At 36.6% G+C, this 11,100-nt stretch overlaps 1 pseudogene; it reads left to right on the plus strand.

Annotated features, from left to right (window-relative positions):
* The first annotated feature begins 202 nt into the window (after positions 1-202).
* Positions 203-755, plus strand: LOC117925399 (annotated as a pseudogene).
* Positions 756-11,100: the final 10,345 nt, after the last annotated feature.

Genomic DNA, 11,100 nt, shown 5'->3' on the forward strand with positions numbered 1-11,100 from the left:
CATCGATATATTGAAAAGATACTATGTCAAGTGGGCTGCTTCTTAGAGGTGGGAAACATGGAGACCCATCAAAGGTTTGGGATAAAAATGGGGTTTCAGAAAATGGGTATTTGAGAATTTTGTGTCCTGGGGTGTTTTTATTTTTTTTCAAATTATCATTGTGTTTTTTATTGGTGGGTTTCGGGGGGAGGGGGAAGAAAGGATGTTGAGTTCTAAGGAATTTTGGACAAATAAGACTTTGGTGGGTCTTGGATTGGGGCAGCTTCTGTCTCTTCTGAACACTTCCATCGACTTTGCTTCTTCTGAACTTGCAAGAAGAGGAATTAGCGCCCCAACTTCTCAGTCTTTTCTCAATCATGTTCTCTTGGCAATTGTCTATGGAACCACTATGATTCTCCAAAAGAAAGCTTTCAAGGCAAAATGGTATTATTACATAGTTCTTGCATAGGTGGATGTGGAGACCAATTTTCTTGTGGTAAAAGCGTACCATTACACTTCTGTAACAAGCATCATGCTGCTGGAATTGTTTTACAATCCCATGTGCCATAATTTTTACTTGGTTTTTCTTGAAGACAAAGTACAGATTTAAAAAAATTAACTGGTGCAGCGATCTGTATTGCTGGTCTTGTTATTGTTTTCTTTCAGATGTTCATGCAAGTGACAAAGCAGGAGGGAGCAGCCCTTTAAAAGGAGATTTGTTTGTGATTGTCGGATCTATTCTCTATGCTACCAGCAATGTTAGTGAGATTTTGTGAAAGGCATCCACACGTTTTGATGAATTTGGAGGGCAACCATACCATGCAAAAAAAATGACAACAAGCTGCCACTTTTAGGATGTCTCGGGATTTTCTTTTAGAACATGCAACATATAAAGCATCAGATTGGAAGGATTAAGAGCATTCTAATAGCAACCCCTCTTACATGGTGGAAGGTAAGTTCTCTTTTTTAAATTCTTGTTTTAGTTTAGTTTAATTTATTCTATTAGTTTAGGTTAATTTATGATTTTTCATCATTAATTTAATCGATCCTTGGTGTTATAGTTCATGCTTTGATTTGGTTTGATCCCATTCTTTTAGTTTGATTATTTCTTATATTTTTGGTAAATTGGCTTTTAGGTGAAGCAATTTTTATTTTGAAATTTGTCTTGATTTATCTTAATTCGTTTTAGTCAGTTTAAATTTTTTATTATAGTGCACTGTACTTCTGCTTCTGTAAATTAGAATTTGACAACTTAGAAACCTTTTAAATTTTTCTAACTATTTTATGACATTCTAGACTCCTTGAACTTGACTTTAGAATCTTTCTTCGGTTAAATATGGTTTTCCAATTAGGAGATATAAATCAATTTTTCAGAAGGTTCAGTTTTCACTATGTTTTTGACACTCAGTTTTGTTTTGCAAAATTAAATTATTAAATGATCTCTTTAATTTCTTTGAACATTTTTTTAAAATCTAGACTCCTTATATTTAATTTTTTATATATAAAATATTAATAAATAATTTCTAAAATAAAATATATAATTTTTTATTCTTACACCCATTGCATGAGTGCTTTTCTAGAGCTGAGATATGTTTATTTATTTTTAAATATGTTATGAATGTGTTATCTTCTAAGATTATTTTTAATATGAAATAAACACATTAAGATAGTTGTGTGAATGTTTGTATGATTTTATGACATCTATAAATTAATTGTAAAAATCAATTGTTGAATACCTTTAAAAGATGCTCTGTTCTGGACCTATTATCATCATCATGAAATCTGGTACTCAATGAGGGTTGGTTAATTAATTTGGTCACTTAGATGATAAACTAGACATATAGTAGATGTTCTCTAAAATTTTTCTTGATAAAACTTAACTTCTAGGTATTTGTTTTAGATTTATTTTGTATAGTCTTCTATTCTAATCATTTGCTGACTTTTTTTTTTTTTTTTTTTTGTGAAATAACCCCTTTGTGAATAAATTTGTTATTGATTGCAATATAATCGATTAATTTGGCCTATTGGATGCTTATCTAGACATGTTAAAGATGTTACCTAATTTTTATTTCGGTGAGATAACCTTTCTTGATATTTATTTGGAGTTTATTTTGTGAACCGATATTCTACCATTTTAATAATATTTCCTTGGCTTTTGATAATTTAGTCACTTTTGATCATACTTGTGAACTTTCCTTGACTTGAGACTTGCTAAGTGTACATATATAGGTTTAGTTTTTTTTTTTCTTTAATCTTATCATTATTATTGGTGAATTAACCTCATTTTTATAGAATCACTGACGCTTGCTACATAGGTACGCTCTCTATTTTCCCATTCTAAGTGTATATATATAGGTTTAGTTATTTTTTATTTATTATTCTTTAATCTTATCATTATTATTAGTAAATTAACCTCATTTTTATAGAATCACTGACGCTATCTACACAGGTATGCTCTCTATCTTCCCATTTTAAAGTTTCATGAATATGCATGTCATTAAGAACTATATCCTCGTTTGATATTGACTTTGGGTGCCTTGATGTTCATTTGATTTCCTTTAATAAAATACATGTTGAGTAATATAATACTTGAACTAACTTTGGTGTTTTATGATATCATTTAAGTTATAGATCTAGGTATGCATATTATCCTTTCTTTATGATAGTGGTTTGAATCCTTGTTTGGCATGTTAGAATTAGTAGAGTTTTTTAGATCACCTTAACTTATCTAGGTATTCATAATCAATTGATTAATTGCTATATTTCCCTCAACTAAGCTAGTAGAGACCTTGTTAGGCCTTAGAGGGGTGCTACCTCTTTGGAGGTACCTTCCTAATAGGTAACCTGATCCCCGGACCCAGACTCGGTTTTTTGCAGACAACTTTTCGAAAAAAAAAAATCAGGAGTCTTTTTAGGGGTTTTGTTCTTACTTGTTTTCCCCTTTAAAAATAAATAAAAGTAAGTGGTAACTCCAACTTTTTATAAAAAAATAGTTTTTCACTTTAATAAAAAACAAGTCTCACCAATCGAGTGAAAATGCATCATGAAATAATACGGGTCCACAAATTGGAGACTCTGTTGGGGATCGAACCCAGAATCTCTGGTTACATAGAAGATCAAGCTTAAACACTAGTTGAGAAAACTATGGCGTTTGATTAGGCGTTTAATGGATACCCTCTCTTTGTGTTTTTCTATGCTTGAGTGATCATAGCACATTGAGGATTTTAATGTGGCATTTTTTCTATGTTTGATTGCTATATCCATTTGCGACATTTACATCGAGATGATATTAATTGATTCTCTTGCTTGTCTTAGCATATTGATTCTACTCTTGCCATAATTATCCTGCTCACTTTGACATGTATGCTCATATTGTTATATATCTTGTTTGTCTTAGTATTGATTCTCTTGCTTGTAATATTATCTTGATCATTTTTTAGTATGTTATCCTTGTTACTATTCATCTTGATTGTCATATTCTCGTTTAGCTTGTGTGTGGACATGGATAATATATTTGTGCCCTGCTTGACTGTTTGTTGCATGACTGCTCTTCTCCTATGTGTTTGCATGTTGCTTGTTTGTGTGGGTCGCACATCTATCCCCTTACCTCTAACCCTCTGGTTTCGATCATTTCCTTCATTTCGACTCTTACTTTTGCAAGTGTGAGGCCTTGTGTGAGTTTGTTTCTCTGACCGAGCTAGTGGTTAGGAGTAGGGTCTAGTGACAAGCTATATCAATGTATGGGAGCATTCTGGAGGAGGCCAAAACATTAATGTTGATTGGAGTCCGATCTTTGAAGACCTGTATAGCCTAGAGTTAGGTTTCATGGATATTTATGTGAACAGTGTTTTTCTTTTTCTGCTTCAGCTTTATATGATTTTCAGATGCACCCACACCACTCACTATGCACTTTAGTTGACTACTGAGTGTTGAGAGTTGTGAGAGCTTTCACCATAGGAAATCCCCTGGGATGTCGAGGTAGTGCATGTGTGGAGGTGATGACCACCTTGCATGGAAGCGCCTCATCTCTTCGGAGGCATGCAGAGGGTTATGTACCGTTGGAGGGTATGATCATTTCTGCTAGGGATCCTTTAAAGTCAACCCTTCTCCTTTTAGAGCCACCTTGACCTTGTAGGTTGAGGCTTAGATCTTCCCATTAGGATTCCCTTCCTACACATGGGTGCATTTGTGGGCCTTCAGAGCTGGGTTAGTAGTAATAGGTTTAGTTATCTTCGTAATAGTCTCTTATATATTTGCTCAGAATTTGATATCAGTTTGAATACTTCCAAGTTACCTTCCTGCATAGTTGATAGACATTCTTTGTAGAGTTTTCGTTACATTGTATCTTATCTAGTATTTCCACTAATTTAGGAGTATTGATACATTTGATCTGGGCTCAGCTTCTTGGATCAAAGTTAGAGGTAGATTGATCAGAGTGTCAGACCAGTCAGATCAAACAAATATGAATTCGCATGTGGTTACAGTTGATCAATTCGCTACTGCTATGACTTCGATCCAGGAGGCCATAACTAGTCTTGGTTAGAGGATGGATAGGCAGCAGACCTAACAGGTTCAAGTTCAGGAGAGTGTGCAGTATGATCCCACTATTCCACCACCTTTCCCACCTAGTCAAATAGCTCCATAGGATACTAAGATACCATCACCTTCCCCACTTGGTCAGACAATTCCACAACCTACACCCTTTACTTTATAGAGTCAGACTAAAGTTGCCTCCCCGCCTATCATGGTGGTTGCTTGGAGGATGCCCATGCACGCATGGATAGGCTTGAGTAGAGGATGAGACAGTTGAGAGTATCAGATGGAAGGATGGTATGGGATGATTTTGATGGACTACCAGTGGCCAATCTACCGGCCAAGTTCAGGATGCCAGAGATCAAGCGATACACGGGGATTAGATGCCCCCGCATTCATTTGAGACTATATAACACTATGATGAGGGCCCATGGTTTGGATGAGACTCAGATGATTATGTTATTCCCCATGTCCTTGAGTGGGACGACCCAGTGTTGGTTTGCTTCTTTGGATGTGTCACATCATCATACATGGGATGATTTAGTCCAAGAGTTCCTACGACAGTTTGCATTTAACACTATCATAGATGTCTCACGGAGAGAGTTGGAAGCCTTGAGGTAGAGGCCCCATGAGATAGTCACATCATTCATTTCCCGTTGGAGAGAGAAGATTGCCCAAATCATTGATAGACCATCTAAGATGGATAAGATCAGCCTGATTATAAGGAGCTTTCAGCCTTGATTTGCTAGGAATTCCAGAGTTTATTACCCATCATCACCCCATGTGCAGTATAGGACACTTGTTCCTTCTAGATTTATGTCTCCCACATATCTACACCCATCTTCACAACCAGTTTATGCTACTCAGACCACACAGAGGCCACCCATTCATTATCCCCCAACCTAGGACTCCACCTGCACAGAGATAGATGTGGTAGTTTTCCCAGTTGGGAATGCCTTTGAGTCGAGCTTTCCAGAAGCTCGTAGAGGGAGGATTGTTGACTACATTAGCACTGAGACCACCACCTCAGCCTATGCCACCTCAGTTCTGGATGGACCTTCACTATGCTTACCATTAGGGTCTAGGACATGACACTGATCATTGCTCTGCTCTAAGACATGCTATTCAGGACTTGATAGATCAAGTTTTGGTTACTTTAGGGCAACCAAGTGTGACCACAAACCTTTTACCTGCTCACACCACACATTCAGTGTCTTTGCCTACTGGTGGTATCCATCACATGGATTTTGTTCAAGATGACGTCATACACATGCTGAGTTGGGATGATGGATTGCTTGAGATGATTGTTCCAGACGATGGCTATGAGATTGTAGAAGTTACATCAAATTTTTCGATCTCTCCACCATTCAGTTTGATCCTAAATAGAGCATCATTATAGTTGATTCCTTCTACGCCATCAGACGCAGGGCATGGGGACACGTTTGCTTCGTTTATTTAATGGCCTGAGGATGTTGATGTACATGTTATGACTCGTAGTGGGAGGATAGCTCAAGTTGTACCTCTAGTTACTAGACCATTTGATGGTACAGACTCTTGCGATGAAGTCAAGAGGGAGGATGATGAGATATTGAGACAGTCGCAGAGCACTCAGGCTCGGATATCCATTTAGAGTTTGTTGGCCACTTCTAGTACCCATAGAGATGCACTTATTCTAGCCTTGAGTCAGATCGTGTTGAGACCTCTACTACTCTAAAGAGATTGATTCATATGATGACAGCAAATAGGGCCACCTGCATTGTGTTTTCTACTGATGATTTACCACCAAAGGATTCTGACCATACTCGTCCTCTCTATATTTCAGTTGTTTGTTCAAGTCACAGAGTCACATCCATCCTATTGGACAATGGCTCTGCCTTGAATGTTTGGCCATTAGCCACTGTTGTATCCCTCGACTTTGTACCCTCAAATTTTGGTCCCTCTACATAGACAGTGAAAGCTTATGACAACACTCAGAGGGAGGTCATTGGCACCTTGACTATAGATTTGTTGATCGAACTGACCATATTCTCTATATTGTTCTAGGTTTTGAGGATTCTCGTATCCTTTAACCTGATTTTGGACCAACCTTGGATTCACCAGGCTGAAGCTATTCCATCTTCCATTCATCAGAAGGTGAAGTTTATCCATGATGGGTAGGTTATCATGGTATAGTCTACTAGAGACATGATTTCATCCTCTGAGCCAGTATTGTAGATCAGTCATAGTGATGATGATATTTTTATGACAGGATTCATATTTGATGAGGTACAGACCATTGAGATTTTGCAGAGATTTCGTGGCTATGTCATTTGACCAGCATAGTAGTACCCATTGTTCTTGACATGATGAGAGGCATGTCCTTTCTACCTGGTTTTGGGTTAGGACGATGCCAACATGGATCTAGTGAGTTTGTGACTACAATTGATTGCTCCACATGCCATTTGACTATCCTATTCGCCCATACAGGATGAGCTTAGCAAAGTATTTCGTGAGGGCACCAGAGGGCATTGCATGGTTAATGGATATAGATGGAAATCGATTCTCAGAGCCGACCAATGTAGATCAGCTGAAGAAGTATTATGTTTGAGACCATGGTCACAAGATGAGTGGCCATCATTTCGGTTAGCCGCATACCTTATTATCCCCTTTTGATATATAGACTGTTGCTAGCCCATTGAGCCCCGCATGCACATCATAGTCTTTCTTTCTTATTACCTTGCTTACACTTCTACATCGGGATAGGAGGCCTTTAGTGTATGCATGCTTCATTTAGGAGTTTCATGAGTCTTGGGCCTATGGGCGCATCTTTCTCTCATTATTTTTCTTACCATCACACTATTGCATTCCATCATATTTCATTGGTTGTGTTCTTCATCTTCTTTTTTTGTTTCATTTGCTATTTGTTTTGCTTCATCTTTTCTCCACCCTAAGTGGTGACACTTCTCAGTTTATTACATGGAGTATAGTCACATCATTTCCATTATCTATTCCACAAGCACTGATTCAGAGATCCTTAGTTTGAGAAGGTCATCTCATTAGAGAGAGTTTATGTTACTTCAGCACTTGAGAGTGTGTCTATCCATTATTGATATCATCTTTAGGGCTTATTTTGTTCATATTCAGGGTATGTGCATTTGTATATATGCAAAAAAAAAAAAAAAATGAAAAGAAAAAAAAAAGCACATGTGTGTATGTACATAGTATTCTCCATCATTGAGCGTGTATATTGATATCTGACGGTCATTTTATCGAGTATGTTTGTTGGTGAAAGTTTGTATGTGAGCTTTCTAAGATCATTTTTTTTTATTTGTATTCACTTCGTCACATCTTTTCTTTGAAAGTGAGATGAGTGACCTTCTCCTAGGGTCTCTAGGTCATTGTCCTTTCCATCATTACATTCATTGTTGATGTGATTTCACTCCATGTTTGATTTGAGTTGATCATCACTTTTTCGTATATTCATTGTTTTGTTATCATCTCGTCATTGCTTTCGATTTATCCCTTTCACTTCATCCTCTTGTTCTTTTCTTACACTGACTTATTCTAAGTTTGATATTTCCCTTGCATCATTCTTATACTTCTCATTATTAGTTTGATTTGCTTTATTGTCTCATTATTGATATTTTATTCACATTGGGCACCCTCAGGTCCGTGGCTCACGAGCTCTTTTATACATGTTGCATTTTATACACGAGGGCATGAGTTTTTTATCATTGGGTATTTGGGCCTAGTTTTCCTTCATTTCTATTACCCTATCACCCTAACCTATGTTACATCCCATGTCTTACGACCACCCTAAGGCCATAAGATCAGATGCCGTCTTTGACAGTTCCTACTTGTACATGTGTTTGAGATTTGGTTGATATTTAGATGCCATCATGCTTCTTCTTCTGGGAAATGCTTCTGTGATGTTTGAACCCTATTCAGTTATGGATATGGATGATTGGGATTGCGTATTTGATGATGGATGATCTGATGTTGTCTGATTTTTTCGATCTACCATACATCTGATGCCATACTGGGGCATATTTCTCTTTCGGTTAAGATTTATAGATCTTCATGGATTTGCATGATCATTTCTACTCACAAGATACACACTGAGACGATGACCTGTTTGTTATCTTATCATGATCCCCTAGTGGAGCCTCTTTTAGGCCATTCAGTTAGGCCCACACTTTTTGATATTTATATGTCTTCATGCTTCTTCTAAGAGACATTTTTGGATATGTGGATCTGATTCAGCTGTGGACATGGATGACTAGGATTACACACTTGGTGATGGATGATTTGGTGCCATCTGATTTTTCAACATACCACATATCTGATGCCATATTATGGCATATTTTCGTTTTGGTTGAGATTTGTAGATTTCCATTGATTTACATTATCATCCCTATTTATGAGGTACATGTCGAGTTGATGATCTATTTTTACGATGATTCCCAAGTGGACCCTTTCTTGAGTCATTAATCAGGCTCATACTTTTTAATATTATCGTGATTCTTTGATGGACTTATCTCAGCGCATAGACTCTCAAATCATCATTTCAATGGAGTACATGTCAGATCTCTTATACATTCCCGTTGAGTTATTCTCAAGTCATCAGGATGGACCAAATGTACTAGTTGCTATACTGGGGCATATTTTCCTCAGTTACCCATATGGCAGGATGCATTAGTTGCTATATTGGGACACATTTCCCATTTTCTGATTATAGAGATGATCGTCTTCTCACAGAGCTGTTACCGTTTTCTTTATTCAGCTGAGAGATATTTATTCGTATTACTAGTCACAGTATTGATGATTTATGTCGAGATGAGCCTTTAGAGGAGCCTGACCTTTGGGTTTTGATTGTCTCATTACCTTTGACTCTTTAATAGATCGTTATGTTGAGGCAGTGACAGTTACCCCAGTGGACCATTTTCCTTAAGACCCATCAGTTGATTGTTCCTTTGAGATGGCGACATATTCCTCCAGCAAGGTATCTTGAGTTAGAGGCATCTAGATTATTATGACACTTTGTTAGGCCTCGTGATTTAGTCAAATGGATTGTGAGACTTTATTTTATAGTTGATTTGACCATTCCGACTCGTTAGCGGAGCATCTTTTGAGACTCATGGAGTCTCTTTTAGACCCTTTCAGTGGATCGAGATTTGTAATGACATGCCACACTGAGGCATTTTTTCCCTCATCATTTCCATAGGCATTCAAAGCCACCATTTGCATAGGAGTTCAGAGCCACCATTTCCATAGGAGTTCAAAGCCATCACTCTCATAGGTGTTTAGAGCCACCATTTTCATAGGTGTTCAGAGCCATCATTTTCATAAGTGTTCAAAGCCACCATTTGCATAGGCGTTGAGAGCCATCATTTTCTCATTCTTGGCATTCAGAGTCATAGATTCATAGTATTCGAAAATGTTAGTTTTTGCTCTTTATTCTCATCGTTTCATCATATTCGTCATGTTTGTCAGTTCATTGCTTGGATTTCCTATAAACCTCGTATTTAGGGTATTTCTTCCCTTGTATTTGGTTTATCTTGGAGTTTATTGCATCATGTGTTAAGACAAAAATTTTGGTATTTCTTAGTTCTTCGGTATAATTCATTTTGTTCAACTCATTACTTGTGTTTCCACTCATGATCTTTATCGAAGAGGGGTATATTTGTAGACCCTCCATTTTGTTCTCTTAGCACATGTAATGCTAGTTTCTACCCTGTGTTTCCCTTTTACCTTATGATCGTTCCTTGGTAACCCATTGATACTCATACAACTTATTTTTCTAAGCCATCTTCAAGGACCCTTTTGTAAAAGGGCTCATCAGGACCCTTACTATGAACTTGGCTACTCTTCACACCTAGTTTAGGTCACATAGATGCACCCTAACTCATTCAGACACACCTAGCCCATTTGGACACACTTAAATCCACTTAGGCACACCTAGGCATCTTTTACGCAAACTCACTTAGTCACACTTCCAATCATTCCAATCCACTTAGTTACGCTTTAACTTAGTCCACTTGGTTGCATTGTAGGTGCACTTCAAATTAGTTAATTTAGACACATATTCATTTTAACTTGAATTTTGGTAAGGTAATTTTTATTTTATTTCATTTATTTATTTATTATTACTATTATTAATATTTTGGTAAATTAATTTTTTGAAATGTTTCAATATAATTTTTTTAATGAATAAATTTTTGGTAAGTTATTGTTATTATTATTATTGTTATTGTTATTATTGTTATTATTTATTTATTTATTTACTTTATGTTTTTTTATTTTATTCATTTTATTTTAATTTCATTTCTTTTTTTTAAATGTTTATTTTATTTTATTTACATAGGCAAAAATTTTAAAAATAATAATAAAAGAAAATGGTGAGGTCATTGATGGGTCTCTTGGCATTCACATCTCATCAAAAGTCCTTGGAAAAGTTAAAAAGAGAATTCAGTCCCGGAGGCTGGAGGGACGTTCGGATATTTTTCTCTTCTTTTGCCAATTTCCTATTAGAATTAGAATGATAATACCTACCTTTCACATTGAGTTTCCTTCTTGGAACCGACTTTTTTTTTTCACATTTGACCTACA

Source organism: Vitis riparia, chromosome 11 (assembly GCF_004353265.1).
Source record: "Vitis riparia cultivar Riparia Gloire de Montpellier isolate 1030 chromosome 11, EGFV_Vit.rip_1.0, whole genome shotgun sequence".
Taxonomy (NCBI): Eukaryota; Viridiplantae; Streptophyta; class Magnoliopsida; order Vitales; family Vitaceae; genus Vitis; species Vitis riparia.